This window comes from Gorilla gorilla, chromosome 12 (genome assembly GCF_029281585.2).
Source record: "Gorilla gorilla gorilla isolate KB3781 chromosome 12, NHGRI_mGorGor1-v2.1_pri, whole genome shotgun sequence".
Lineage (NCBI taxonomy): Eukaryota > Metazoa > Chordata > Mammalia > Primates > Hominidae > Gorilla > Gorilla gorilla.
In genome coordinates, this window is record NC_073236.2 from 4,880,352 (window position 1) to 4,894,277 (window position 13,926).

Genomic DNA, 13,926 nt, shown 5'->3' on the forward strand with positions numbered 1-13,926 from the left:
CAACGCCACCTTAGGCATATCAAAGACAATGGTCTGTCAAGTTGGTGACCAATGCAGAATTATGATGTCACTATGTTCCCTTAGGCACATCAAAGACAAGGGTCTGTTACCTCAGTGACCAATGCAGAGTTATGATGTCACCATGCCCACTTAAGCAGATCAGCCACAAGGGTCTGTCACCTGGGGACCAGTGCAGAGTTATGATGTCTCAATGCCAACTTAGGCAGATCACATTCAAGGGCCTGTCACATGTTTGACACGTGCAGAGTTTTGATGTCACAATGCACCCTTAGGCAGATCACAGAGAAGGGTCTGTCACCTGGGTGACCAGTGCAGCGTTATGATGTCACAATGACCCCTTAGGCAGTTCACAGAGAATGGTCTGTCACCACGGTGACCAGTACAGAGTTATGATGTCAAAATGCCCCCTTAGTCAGATCACAGACAAGGGTCTGTCACCTGGGCATCCCGTGCAGAGTTATGATGTCACAATGCCTCCTTAGGCAGATCAAAGACAGGGGTATGTCACCTGGGTGACCAGTGAAGAGTTATGATGTCACAATGCCCACTTAAGCAGATCAAAGACCGTGGTCAGTCACCAGGGTGACCAGTGCAGAGTTATAATGTCACAATGCACCCTTAGGCAAATCACAGACAAGGGTCTGCCACCTGGGTGACCCGTGCAGAGTTATGATGTCACAATGCCCTCTTAGGCAGATCACAGACAACGGTCTGTCACCTGGGTGACGAGTGCAGAGTTATGATGTCACAATGCACCCTTAGGTAGATAACAGACAACGGTCTGTCACCTGAGTGAGCAGTGCAGAGTTATGAACTCACACTGCCCCCTTAGGCAGATCACATTCTAGGGCCTGTCACATGGCTGACCCGAGCAGAGTTATGATGTCACAATGCCCCCGTAGGAAGATCACAGAAAATGGTCTGTCCCCTGGCTGACCAGCGCAGAGTTATCATGTCACAATGCGCCCTTAGGCAGATCACAGACAATGGTCTGTCACCTGGGTGTCCAGCGCAGAGTTATGATGTCACTATGCCCCATAGGCTGATCACAGACAAGGGACTTTCAACACGGTGACCAGTGAAGGGCTTTGACGTCACAATGCCGCCTTAGGCAGATCACAGACAAGGGTATGTGACCTGGGTGACCTGTGCAGAATTGTGATGTCACAAGGCCCCCTTAGGCAGATCAAAGACAAGGGTCTGTCATCTGCGTGACCAGTGCAGAGTTATGATGTCACAATGACCACTTAGGCAGATCACAGACAAGGGCATGTCACCTGGGTGACCAATGCAGATCTATGATGTCACAATGCCCCCTTAGGCAGATCACAGACAAGGTTCTGTCACCTGGGTGCCCAGTATAGAGTTATCATGCCACAGTGCCCCCTTATGCACATCACAGAAAAGGGTCTTTAACCTGGGTGCTAAGTGCAGAGCTATGATGTCACAGTGCCCCCTTAGGCAAATCACAGACAATGTTCTGTCACCTGGGTGACCAGTGCACAGTTATGATGTCACAATGGCCCCTTAGGCAGATCACAGAGAATGGTCTGTCACCACGGTGACCAGTACAGAGTTATGATGTCAAAATGCCCCCTTAGTCAGATCACAGACAAGGGTCTGTCACCTGGGTGACCAGTATAGAGTTATGAGGTCACAATGCCCCCTGAGGCAGATCAGAGACAAGGGTCTGTCGCCAGGGTGACCAGTGTACGGTTATGATGTCACAATGCCCCCTTAGGCAGATTACGGACAAGGGTCTGTCAGCATGGTGACCCACTCAGAGTTATGATGTCGCAATGCCCCCTTAGGCAGTTTACAGACAAGGGTCTCTCACCTGGGTGTCCAGTGAATTGTTGTGATATGACAATGCACCCTTAGGCAGATCACAGACACTGGTCTATCACCTGGGTGACCAGTGCAGTGGTATGATGTCACAATGCCCCCTTAGGCAGAACACAGACAAGAGTCTGTCACCTGGGTGACCAGTGCAGGGTTATGATGTCACAATGCCTCCTTATGCAGATCAAAGACAAGGGTCTGTCACCTGGGTGATCAGTGCAGAGTTATGATGTCACAATGACCACTTAAGAAGATCAAAGTCAAGGGTATGTCACCAGGCTGTCCCGGACAGAATTATAATGTCACAATGCACCCTTTGGCAGATCACAGACAAGGGTCTGACACCTGGGTGACCCGTGCAGGGTTATGATGTCAAAATGCCCCCTTATGCAGATCACAGACAAGGGTCTCTCACCTGGGTGACCAGTGCAGGGTTATGATGTCACAATGCCCCCTTAGGCAGTTCACAGCCAAGGGTCTGTCAAATGGGTGACCAGTGCAGAGTTGTGATGTCACAATACCACCTTAGGCACATCACAGACAAGGGCCTGTCACCTGGGTGACCAGTGCAGAGTTATGATGTAACAATGCCCCCTTAGGCAGATCAAAGGCTAGGGTCTGTCACCTGGGTGTCCAGTGCAGCGTTATGATGTCACAATACCCCCTTAGGCAGATGACAGACAAGGGTCTGTCACCTGGTTGACCAGAGCAGAGTTATGATGTCACAATGCCCCCTTAGGCAGATCACAGACAAGGGTCTGTCACCTGGGACACCAGTGCAGAATTATGATGTCACAATGCCCCCTTAGGCAGTTCACAGAGAAGGGTCTGTCACCTGGGTGACCCGTGCAGAGGTATGATGTCACAATGCGCCCTTAGCAGATCATAGACAAGGGTCTGTCACCTGGGTGACCCGTGGAGTGTTATAATGTCACAATGCCCCCTTAGGCAGTTCTCAGACAAGGGTCTCTCACCTGGGTGACCAGTGCAGGGATATGATGTCACAATGCCCCCTTAGGCAGTTCACAGCCAAGGGTCTGTCAAATGGGTGACCAGTGCAGAGTTGTGATGTCACAATACCACCTTAGGCACATCACAGACCAGGGCCTGTCACCTGGGTGACCAGTGCAGAGTTATGATGTAACAATGCCCCCTTAGGCAGATCAAAGGCTAGGGTCTGTCACCTGGGTGTCCAGTGCAGCGTTATGATGTCACAATACCCCCTTAGGCAGATGACAGACAAGGGTCTGTCACCTGGTTGACCAGAGCAGAGTTATGATGTCACAATGCCCCCTTAGGCAGATCACAGACAAGGGTCTGTCACCTGGGACACCAGTGCAGAATTATGATGTCACAATGCCCCCTTAGGCAGTTCACAGAGAAGGGTCTGTCACCTGGGTGACCCGTGCAGAGGTATGATGTCACAATGCGCCCTTAGCAGATCATAGACAAGGGTCTGTCACCTGGGTGACCCGTGGAGTGTTATAATGTCACAATGCCCCCTTAGGCAGTTCTCAGACAAGGGTCTGTCACCTGGGTGACCAGTGCAGATTTATGATGTCACAACGCCACCTTAGGCAGATCAAAGACAATGGTCTGTCAAGTTGGTGACCAATGCAGAGTTATGATGTCACAATGTTCCCTTAGGCACATCAAAGACAAGGGTCTGTTACCTCGGTGACCAATGCAGAGTTATGATGTCACCATGCCCACTTAAGCAGATCAGCCACAAGGGTCTGTCACCTGGGGACCAGTGCAGAGTTATGATGTCTCAATGCCAACTTAGGCAGATCACATTCAAGGGCCTGTCACCTGGGTGTCCCGTGCAGAGTTATGATGTCACAATGCCTCCTTAGGCAGATCAAAGACAGGGGTATGTCACCTGGGTGACCAGTGAAGAGTTATGATGTCACAATGCCCACTTAAGCAGATCAAAGACCGTGGTCTGTCACCAGGGTGACCAGTGCAGAGTTATAATGTCACAATGCACCCTTAGGCAAATCACAGACAAGGGTCTGCCACCTGGGTGACCCGTGCAGAGTTATGATGTCACAATGCCCTCTTAGGCAGATCACAGACAACGGTCTGTCACCTGGGTGACGAGTGCAGAGTTGTGATGTCACAATGCACCCTTAGGTAGATAACAGACAACGGTCTGTCACCTGAGTGAGCAGTGCAGAGTTATGAACTCACATTCCCCCCTTAGGCAGATCACATTCTAGGGCCTGTCACATGGCTGACCCGAGCAGAGTTATGATGTCACAATGCCCCCTTAGGAAGATCACAGAAAATGGTCTGTCCCCTGGCTGACCAGCGCAGAGTTATCATGTCACAATGCGCCCTTAGGCAGATCACAGACAATGGTCTGTCACCTGGGTGTCCAGCGCAGAGTTATGATGTCACTATGCCTCATAGGCTGATCACAGACAAGGGACTTTCAACACGGTGACCAGTGAAGGGCTTTGATGTCACAATGCCGCCTTAGGCAGATCACAGACAAGGGTATGTGACCTGGGTGACCTGTGCAGATTTATGATGTCACAAGGCCCCCTTAGGCAGATCAAAGACAAGGGTCTGTCATCTGCGTGACCAGTGCAGAGTTATGATGTCACAATGACCACTTAGGCAGATCACAGACAAGGGCCTGTCACCTGGGTGACCAATGCAGATCTATGATGTCACAATGCCCCCTTAGGCAGATCACAGACAAGGTTCTGTCACCTGGGTGCCCAGTATAGAGTTATGATGCCACAGTGACCCCTTATGCACATCACAGAAAAGGGTCTTTAACCTGGGTGCTAAGTGCAGAGCTATGATGTCACAGTGCCCCCTTAGGCAAATCACAGACAATGTTCTGTCACCTGGGTGACCAGTGCACAGTTATGATGTCACAATGGCCCCTTAGGCAGATCACAGAGAATGGTCTGTCACCACGGTGACCAGTACAGAGTTATGATGTCAAAATGCCCCCTTAGTCAGATCACAGACAAGGGTCTGTCACCTGGGTGACCAGTATAGAGTTATGAGGTCACAATGCCCCCTGAGGCAGATCAGAGACAAGGGTCTGTCACCAGGGTGACCAGTGTACGGTTATGATGTCACAATGCCCCCTTAGGCAGATTACGGACAAGGGTCTGTCAGCATGGTGACCCACTCAGAGTTATGATGTCGCAATGCCCCCTTAGGCAGATCACAGTCAAGGGCCTGTCACCTGGGTGCCCAGTATAGAGTTATGATGCCACAGTAACCCCTTATGCACATCACAGAGAAGGGCCTGTCACCTGGGTACCCATTGCAGAGTTATGATGTCACAATGACCCTTTAGGCAGTTCACAGAGAAGGGTCTGTCACCTGGGTGACCCGTGCAGAGGTATGATGTCACAATGCCCCCTTAGCAGATCATAGACAAGGGTCTGTCACCTGGGTGACCCGTGGAGTGTTATAATGTCACAATGCCCCCTTAGGCAGTTCTCAGACAAGGGTGTGTCACCTGGGTGACCAGTGCAGATTTATGATGTCACAACGCCACCTTAGGCATATCAAAGACAATGGTCTGTCAAGTTGGTGACCAATGCAGAATTATGATGTCACTATGTTCCCTTAGGCACATCAAAGACAAGGGTCTGTTACCTCAGTGACCAATGCAGAGTTATGATGTCACCATGCCCACTTAAGCAGATCAGCCACAAGGGTCTGTCACCTGGGGACCAGTGCAGAGTTATGATGTCTCAATGCCAACTTAGGCAGATCACATTCAAGGGCCTGTCACATGTTTGACACGTGCAGAGTTTTGATGTCACAATGCACCCTTAGGCAGATCACAGAGAAGGGTCTGTCACCTGGGTGACCAGTGCAGCGTTATGATGTCACAATGACCCCTTAGGCAGTTCACAGAGAATGGTCTGTCACCACGGTGACCAGTACAGAGTTATGATGTCAAAATGCCCCCTTAGTCAGATCACAGACAAGGGTCTGTCACCTGGGTGACCAGTATAGAGTTATGAGGTCACAATGCCCCCTGAGGCAGATCAGAGACAAGGGTCTGTCGCCAGGGTGACCAGTGTACGGTTATGATGTCACAATGCCCCCTTAGGCAGATTACGGACAAGGGTCTGTCAGCATGGTGACCCACTCAGAGTTATGATGTCGCAATGCCCCCTTAGGCAGATCACAGTCAAGGGCCTGTCACCTGGGTGCCCAGTATAGAGTTATGATGCCACAGTAACCCCTTATGCACATCACAGAGAAGGGCCTGTCACCTGGGTACCCATTGCAGAGTTATGATGTCACAATGACCCTTTAGGCAGTTCACAGAGAAGGGTCTGTCACCTGGGTGACCCGTGCAGAGGTATGATGTCACAATGCCCCCTTAGCAGATCATAGACAAGGGTCTGTCACCTGGGTGACCCGTGGAGTGTTATAATGTCACAATGCCCCCTTAGGCAGTTCTCAGACAAGGGTGTGTCACCTGGGTGACCAGTGCAGATTTATGATGTCACAACGCCACCTTAGGCATATCAAAGACAATGGTCTGTCAAGTTGGTGACCAATGCAGAATTATGATGTCACTATGTTCCCTTAGGCACATCAAAGACAAGGGTCTGTTACCTCAGTGACCAATGCAGAGTTATGATGTCACCATGCCCACTTAAGCAGATCAGCCACAAGGGTCTGTCACCTGGGGACCAGTGCAGAGTTATGATGTCTCAATGCCAACTTAGGCAGATCACATTCAAGGGCCTGTCACATGTTTGACACGTGCAGAGTTTTGATGTCACAATGCACCCTTAGGCAGATCACAGAGAAGGGTCTGTCACCTGGGTGACCAGTGCAGCGTTATGATGTCACAATGACCCCTTAGGCAGTTCACAGAGAATGGTCTGTCACCACGGTGACCAGTACAGAGTTATGATGTCAAAATGCCCCCTTAGTCAGATCACAGACAAGGGTCTGTCACCTGGGCATCCCGTGCAGAGTTATGATGTCACAATGCCTCCTTAGGCAGATCAAAGACAGGGGTATGTCACCTGGGTGACCAGTGAAGAGTTATGATGTCACAATGCCCACTTAAGCAGATCAAAGACCGTGGTCAGTCACCAGGGTGACCAGTGCAGAGTTATAATGTCACAATGCACCCTTAGGCAAATCACAGACAAGGGTCTGCCACCTGGGTGACCCGTGCAGAGTTATGATGTCACAATGCCCTCTTAGGCAGATCACAGACAACGGTCTGTCACCTGGGTGACGAGTGCAGAGTTATGATGTCACAATGCACCCTTAGGTAGATAACAGACAACGGTCTGTCACCTGAGTGAGCAGTGCAGAGTTATGAACTCACACTGCCCCCTTAGGCAGATCACATTCTAGGGCCTGTCACATGGCTGACCCGAGCAGAGTTATGATGTCACAATGCCCCCGTAGGAAGATCACAGAAAATGGTCTGTCCCCTGGCTGACCAGCGCAGAGTTATCATGTCACAATGCGCCCTTAGGCAGATCACAGACAATGGTCTGTCACCTGGGTGTCCAGCGCAGAGTTATGATGTCACTATGCCCCATAGGCTGATCACAGACAAGGGACTTTCAACACGGTGACCAGTGAAGGGCTTTGACGTCACAATGCCGCCTTAGGCAGATCACAGACAAGGGTATGTGACCTGGGTGACCTGTGCAGAATTGTGATGTCACAAGGCCCCCTTAGGCAGATCAAAGACAAGGGTCTGTCATCTGCGTGACCAGTGCAGAGTTATGATGTCACAATGACCACTTAGGCAGATCACAGACAAGGGCATGTCACCTGGGTGACCAATGCAGATCTATGATGTCACAATGCCCCCTTAGGCAGATCACAGACAAGGTTCTGTCACCTGGGTGCCCAGTATAGAGTTATCATGCCACAGTGCCCCCTTATGCACATCACAGAAAAGGGTCTTTAACCTGGGTGCTAAGTGCAGAGCTATGATGTCACAGTGCCCCCTTAGGCAAATCACAGACAATGTTCTGTCACCTGGGTGACCAGTGCACAGTTATGATGTCACAATGGCCCCTTAGGCAGATCACAGAGAATGGTCTGTCACCACGGTGACCAGTACAGAGTTATGATGTCAAAATGCCCCCTTAGTCAGATCACAGACAAGGGTCTGTCACCTGGGTGACCAGTATAGAGTTATGAGGTCACAATGCCCCCTGAGGCAGATCAGAGACAAGGGTCTGTCGCCAGGGTGACCAGTGTACGGTTATGATGTCACAATGCCCCCTTAGGCAGATTACGGACAAGGGTCTGTCAGCATGGTGACCCACTCAGAGTTATGATGTCGCAATGCCCCCTTAGGCAGTTTACAGACAAGGGTCTCTCACCTGGGTGTCCAGTGAATTGTTGTGATATGACAATGCACCCTTAGGCAGATCACAGACACTGGTCTATCACCTGGGTGACCAGTGCAGTGGTATGATGTCACAATGCCCCCTTAGGCAGAACACAGACAAGAGTCTGTCACCTGGGTGACCAGTGCAGGGTTATGATGTCACAATGCCTCCTTATGCAGATCAAAGACAAGGGTCTGTCACCTGGGTGATCAGTGCAGAGTTATGATGTCACAATGACCACTTAAGAAGATCAAAGTCAAGGGTATGTCACCAGGCTGTCCCGGACAGAATTATAATGTCACAATGCACCCTTTGGCAGATCACAGACAAGGGTCTGACACCTGGGTGACCCGTGCAGGGTTATGATGTCAAAATGCCCCCTTATGCAGATCACAGACAAGGGTCTCTCACCTGGGTGACCAGTGCAGGGTTATGATGTCACAATGCCCCCTTAGGCAGTTCACAGCCAAGGGTCTGTCAAATGGGTGACCAGTGCAGAGTTGTGATGTCACAATACCACCTTAGGCACATCACAGACAAGGGCCTGTCACCTGGGTGACCAGTGCAGAGTTATGATGTAACAATGCCCCCTTAGGCAGATCAAAGGCTAGGGTCTGTCACCTGGGTGTCCAGTGCAGCGTTATGATGTCACAATACCCCCTTAGGCAGATGACAGACAAGGGTCTGTCACCTGGTTGACCAGAGCAGAGTTATGATGTCACAATGCCCCCTTAGGCAGATCACAGACAAGGGTCTGTCACCTGGGACACCAGTGCAGAATTATGATGTCACAATGCCCCCTTAGGCAGTTCACAGAGAAGGGTCTGTCACCTGGGTGACCCGTGCAGAGGTATGATGTCACAATGCGCCCTTAGCAGATCATAGACAAGGGTCTGTCACCTGGGTGACCCGTGGAGTGTTATAATGTCACAATGCCCCCTTAGGCAGTTCTCAGACAAGGGTCTCTCACCTGGGTGACCAGTGCAGGGATATGATGTCACAATGCCCCCTTAGGCAGTTCACAGCCAAGGGTCTGTCAAATGGGTGACCAGTGCAGAGTTGTGATGTCACAATACCACCTTAGGCACATCACAGACCAGGGCCTGTCACCTGGGTGACCAGTGCAGAGTTATGATGTAACAATGCCCCCTTAGGCAGATCAAAGGCTAGGGTCTGTCACCTGGGTGTCCAGTGCAGCGTTATGATGTCACAATACCCCCTTAGGCAGATGACAGACAAGGGTCTGTCACCTGGTTGACCAGAGCAGAGTTATGATGTCACAATGCCCCCTTAGGCAGATCACAGACAAGGGTCTGTCACCTGGGACACCAGTGCAGAATTATGATGTCACAATGCCCCCTTAGGCAGTTCACAGAGAAGGGTCTGTCACCTGGGTGACCCGTGCAGAGGTATGATGTCACAATGCGCCCTTAGCAGATCATAGACAAGGGTCTGTCACCTGGGTGACCCGTGGAGTGTTATAATGTCACAATGCCCCCTTAGGCAGTTCTCAGACAAGGGTCTGTCACCTGGGTGACCAGTGCAGATTTATGATGTCACAACGCCACCTTAGGCAGATCAAAGACAATGGTCTGTCAAGTTGGTGACCAATGCAGAGTTATGATGTCACAATGTTCCCTTAGGCACATCAAAGACAAGGGTCTGTTACCTCGGTGACCAATGCAGAGTTATGATGTCACCATGCCCACTTAAGCAGATCAGCCACAAGGGTCTGTCACCTGGGGACCAGTGCAGAGTTATGATGTCTCAATGCCAACTTAGGCAGATCACATTCAAGGGCCTGTCACATGTTTGACACGTGCAGAGTTTTGATGTCACAATGCACCCTTAGGCAGATCACAGAGAAGGGTCTGTCACCTGGGTGACCAGTGCAGCGTTATGACGTCACAATGACCCCTTAGGCAGTTCACAGACAGGTGTCTGTCTCCTATGTGACCAGTGCAGTGTTATGATGTCACAATGCCCCCATAGGCACATCACAGAGAATGGTCTGTCACCTGCGACACCAGTGCAGAATTATGATGTCACAATGCCCCCTTAGGCAGTTCACAGAGAAGGGTCTGTCACCTGGGTGACCCGTGCAGAGGTATGGTGTCACAATGCCCCCTTAGGCAGATCACAGACAAGGGTCTGTCTCCTGGGTGCCCAGCGCTGAGTTATGATGTCACATTGCCCTCTTAGGCAGATCACAGACAAGGGCCAGTCATCTGGGTGACCTGTGCAGAGTTATGATGTCACAATGCCGCCTTAGGCAGATCAAAGACAGGGGTCTGTTACCTGGGTGTCCAGTGCCAAATTTTGATGTCACAATGCCCCCATAGGCAGATCACAGACAAGGGTCAGTCACCTGGATGACCAGTGCCGAGTTATGATGTCACAATTCCCCCTTAGGCAGATCACAGACAAGAGTCTGTCACCTGGATGTCCAGCGCAGAGTTGTGATATCACAATGCCACCTTAGGCAGATCACAGAAAAAGGACTGTCACCTGGGTGACCAGTGCAGTGTTATGATGTTACAATGCAACCTTAGGCAAATCACAGAGTAGGGTTGGTCACCGGGGTGCCCAGTGCAGATTTATGAGGTTACTTTGCCTTCTAAGGCAGATCAAAAACAAGGGTCTGTCACCTGGGTGACCAGTGCAAAATTATGATGTCACAATGGCGCCTTAAGCAGATCACAGACAAGGGTTCATCACCACAGTGACCAGTGCAGAGTTATGTCACAATGCCCACTTAAGCAGATCAAAAACAAGAGTCTGTCACCAGGGTGACTTGTGGAGAGTTATGATGTCACAATGCCCCCGTAGGCAGATCACAGGCAAGGGTCTGTCACCTGGGTGCCCCGTGCAGAATTATGATGTAACAATGCCCCCTTAGGCAGATCAAAGGCAAGGATCTGTAACCTGCGTGACCACTGCAGAGTTATGATGTCACAATTACCCTTAGACAGCTCACAGACAAGGGTCTGTCACCTGGGTGACCAGTGGAGGATTTTGATGTTACAATGCCCCTTTAGGCAGATCACAGACAAGGGCCTGTCACCTGGTTGCCCCGTGCAGTGTTATGATGTCACAATGACCCCTTAGACAGCTCACAGACAAGGGTCTGTCATCTGGGCGACCAGTGCAGAATTGTGATGTCACAATGACCCCTTAGGCAGATCACATTCAAGGGCTTGTCACATGGGTGACCCGAGCAGAGTTATGATGTCACAATGCCCCCTTAGGCAGATCACAGACAAGGGTCTGTCACCTGGGTGACCACTGCAGAGTTATGATGTCACAATGCCCCCTTAGGCAGATCACAGTCAAGGGTCAATCTCCTGTTTGACCAGTGCAGAGTTATGAAATCACAATGCCCCCTTAGGCAGATCACAGACAAGGGCCTGTCACCTGGGTGCCCAGTGCAGACTTATGATGTCATAATGCCCCCAAGGCAGATCACAGACAAGGGTCTGTCACCTGGGTGACCAGTGCAGAGTTATGAGGTCACAATTACCCCTTAGGCAGATCACATTCAAGAACCTGTCACATGAGTGACGCGAGAAGAGTTATGATGTCACAATGCCCCCATAGGAAAATCACAGAAAAGGGTCTGTCACCTGGGTGCCCCGTGCAGAGTTATAATGTCACAATGCACCCTTAGGCAGATCAAAGGGAAGGGTCTGTCACCTGGGTGACCAGTACAGAGTTATGATGTCACAATTACCCCATAGGCAGATCACATTCAAGGACATGTCACATGGGCGACTCGAGCAGAGTTATGATGTCACAATGCCCCCTTAGACAGATCACAGACAAGTTTCTGTCACCTGGGTGCCACGTGTAGAGTTATGATGTCACAATGCCCCCTTAGGCGGATCACAGATGAGGGTCGGTAACCACGGTGACCAGTGCAGAGTTATGGTGTCACAATGCCCCCTTAGGCAGATCACAGACAATGGTCTGTCACCTGGGTGTCCAGGGCAGAGTTATGTTGTCACTATGCCCCATAGGCTGATCACAGACAAGGGACTTTCAACACAGCGACCAGTGAAGGGCTTTGATGTCACAATGCCGCCTTAGGCAGATCACAGACAAGGGTGTGTGACCTGGGAGACCTGTGCAGAGTTATGATGTCACAAGGCCAATTTAGGCGGATCAAAGACAAGGGTCTGTCATCTGCGTGACCAGTGCAGAGTTATGATGTCACAATGACCACTTAGGCAGATCACAGACAAGGGCATGTCACCTGGGTGACCAAAGCAGAGCTATGATGTCACAGTGCCCCCTTAGGCAGATCACAGACAAGGTTCTGTCACCTGGGTGCCCAGTATAGAGTTATGATGCCACAGTGCCCCCTTATGCACATCACAGAAAAGGGTCTTTAACCTGGGTGCTAAGTGCAGAGTTATGATGTCACAGTGCCCCCTTAGGCAAATCATAGACAATGTTCTGTCACCTGGGTGACCAGTGCACAGTTATGATGTCACAATGGCCCCTTAGGCAGATCACAGAGAATGGTCTGTCACCACGTTGACCAGTACAGAGTTATGATGTCAAAATGCCCCCTTAGTCAGATCAGAGGCAAGGGTCTGTCACCTGGGTGACCAGTGCAGAGTTATGATGTTACAATGCCCAGTTAATCAGATCACAGACAACGGTCAGTCACCTGGGTGACTCGTGCAGTGTTATGATGTCACAATGCCCCCTTAGGCAAATCGCAGACAAGGGCCTGTCACCTGGGTGTTCCGTGCAGAGTTATGATGTCACAATGCCCCCTTAGGCAGATCATACATAAGGGTCTGTAACCGCGGTGACCAGTGTGGAGTTATCGTGTCAGAATGCCTGCTTAGGCAGATCACAGACAAGGGTCTGTCTCCTGGGTGACCAGTGCAGAGTTATGATGTCACAATGACCCCTTAGGCAGACCACAGACAAGGGTCTGTCACCTAGGTGACGCATGCAGAATTATGATATCACAATGCCCCCTTAGGTAGATAACAGACAATGGTCTGTCATCTGGGTGAGCAGTGCAGAGTTATGAACTCACACTGCCCCCTTAGGCAGATCACAGACAAGGGTTTGTCACCAGGGTGACCCGTGCAGAGTTATGATGTCACAATGCCCCCTTAGGCAGACCACAGACAAGGGTCTGTCACCTGGGACACCAGTGCAGAATTATGATGTCACAATGCACCCTTAGGCAGTTCACAGAGAAGGGTCTGTCACCTGGGTGACCCGTGCAGAGTTATGATGTCACAATGCCCCCTTAGCAGATCATAGACAAGGGTCTGTCACCTGGGTGACCCGTGGAGTGTTATAATGTCACAATGCCCCCTTAGGCAGTTCTCAGACAAGAGTCTGTCACCTGGGTGACCAGTGCAGATTTATGATGTCACAACGCCACCTTAGGCAGATGAAAGACAATGGTCTGTGAAGTTTGTGACCAATGCAGAGTTATGATGTCACAATGTTCCCTTAGGCACATCAAAGACAAGGGTCTGTTACCTCGGTGACCAATGCAGAGTTATGGTGTCACCATTCCCACTTAGGCAGATCAGCCACAAGGGTCTGTCACCTGGGGACCAGTGCAGAGTTATGATGTCTCAATGCCAACTTAGGCAGATCACATTAAAGGGCCTGTCACATCTCTGACAAGTGCAGAGTTTTGATGTCACAATGCACCCTTAGTCAG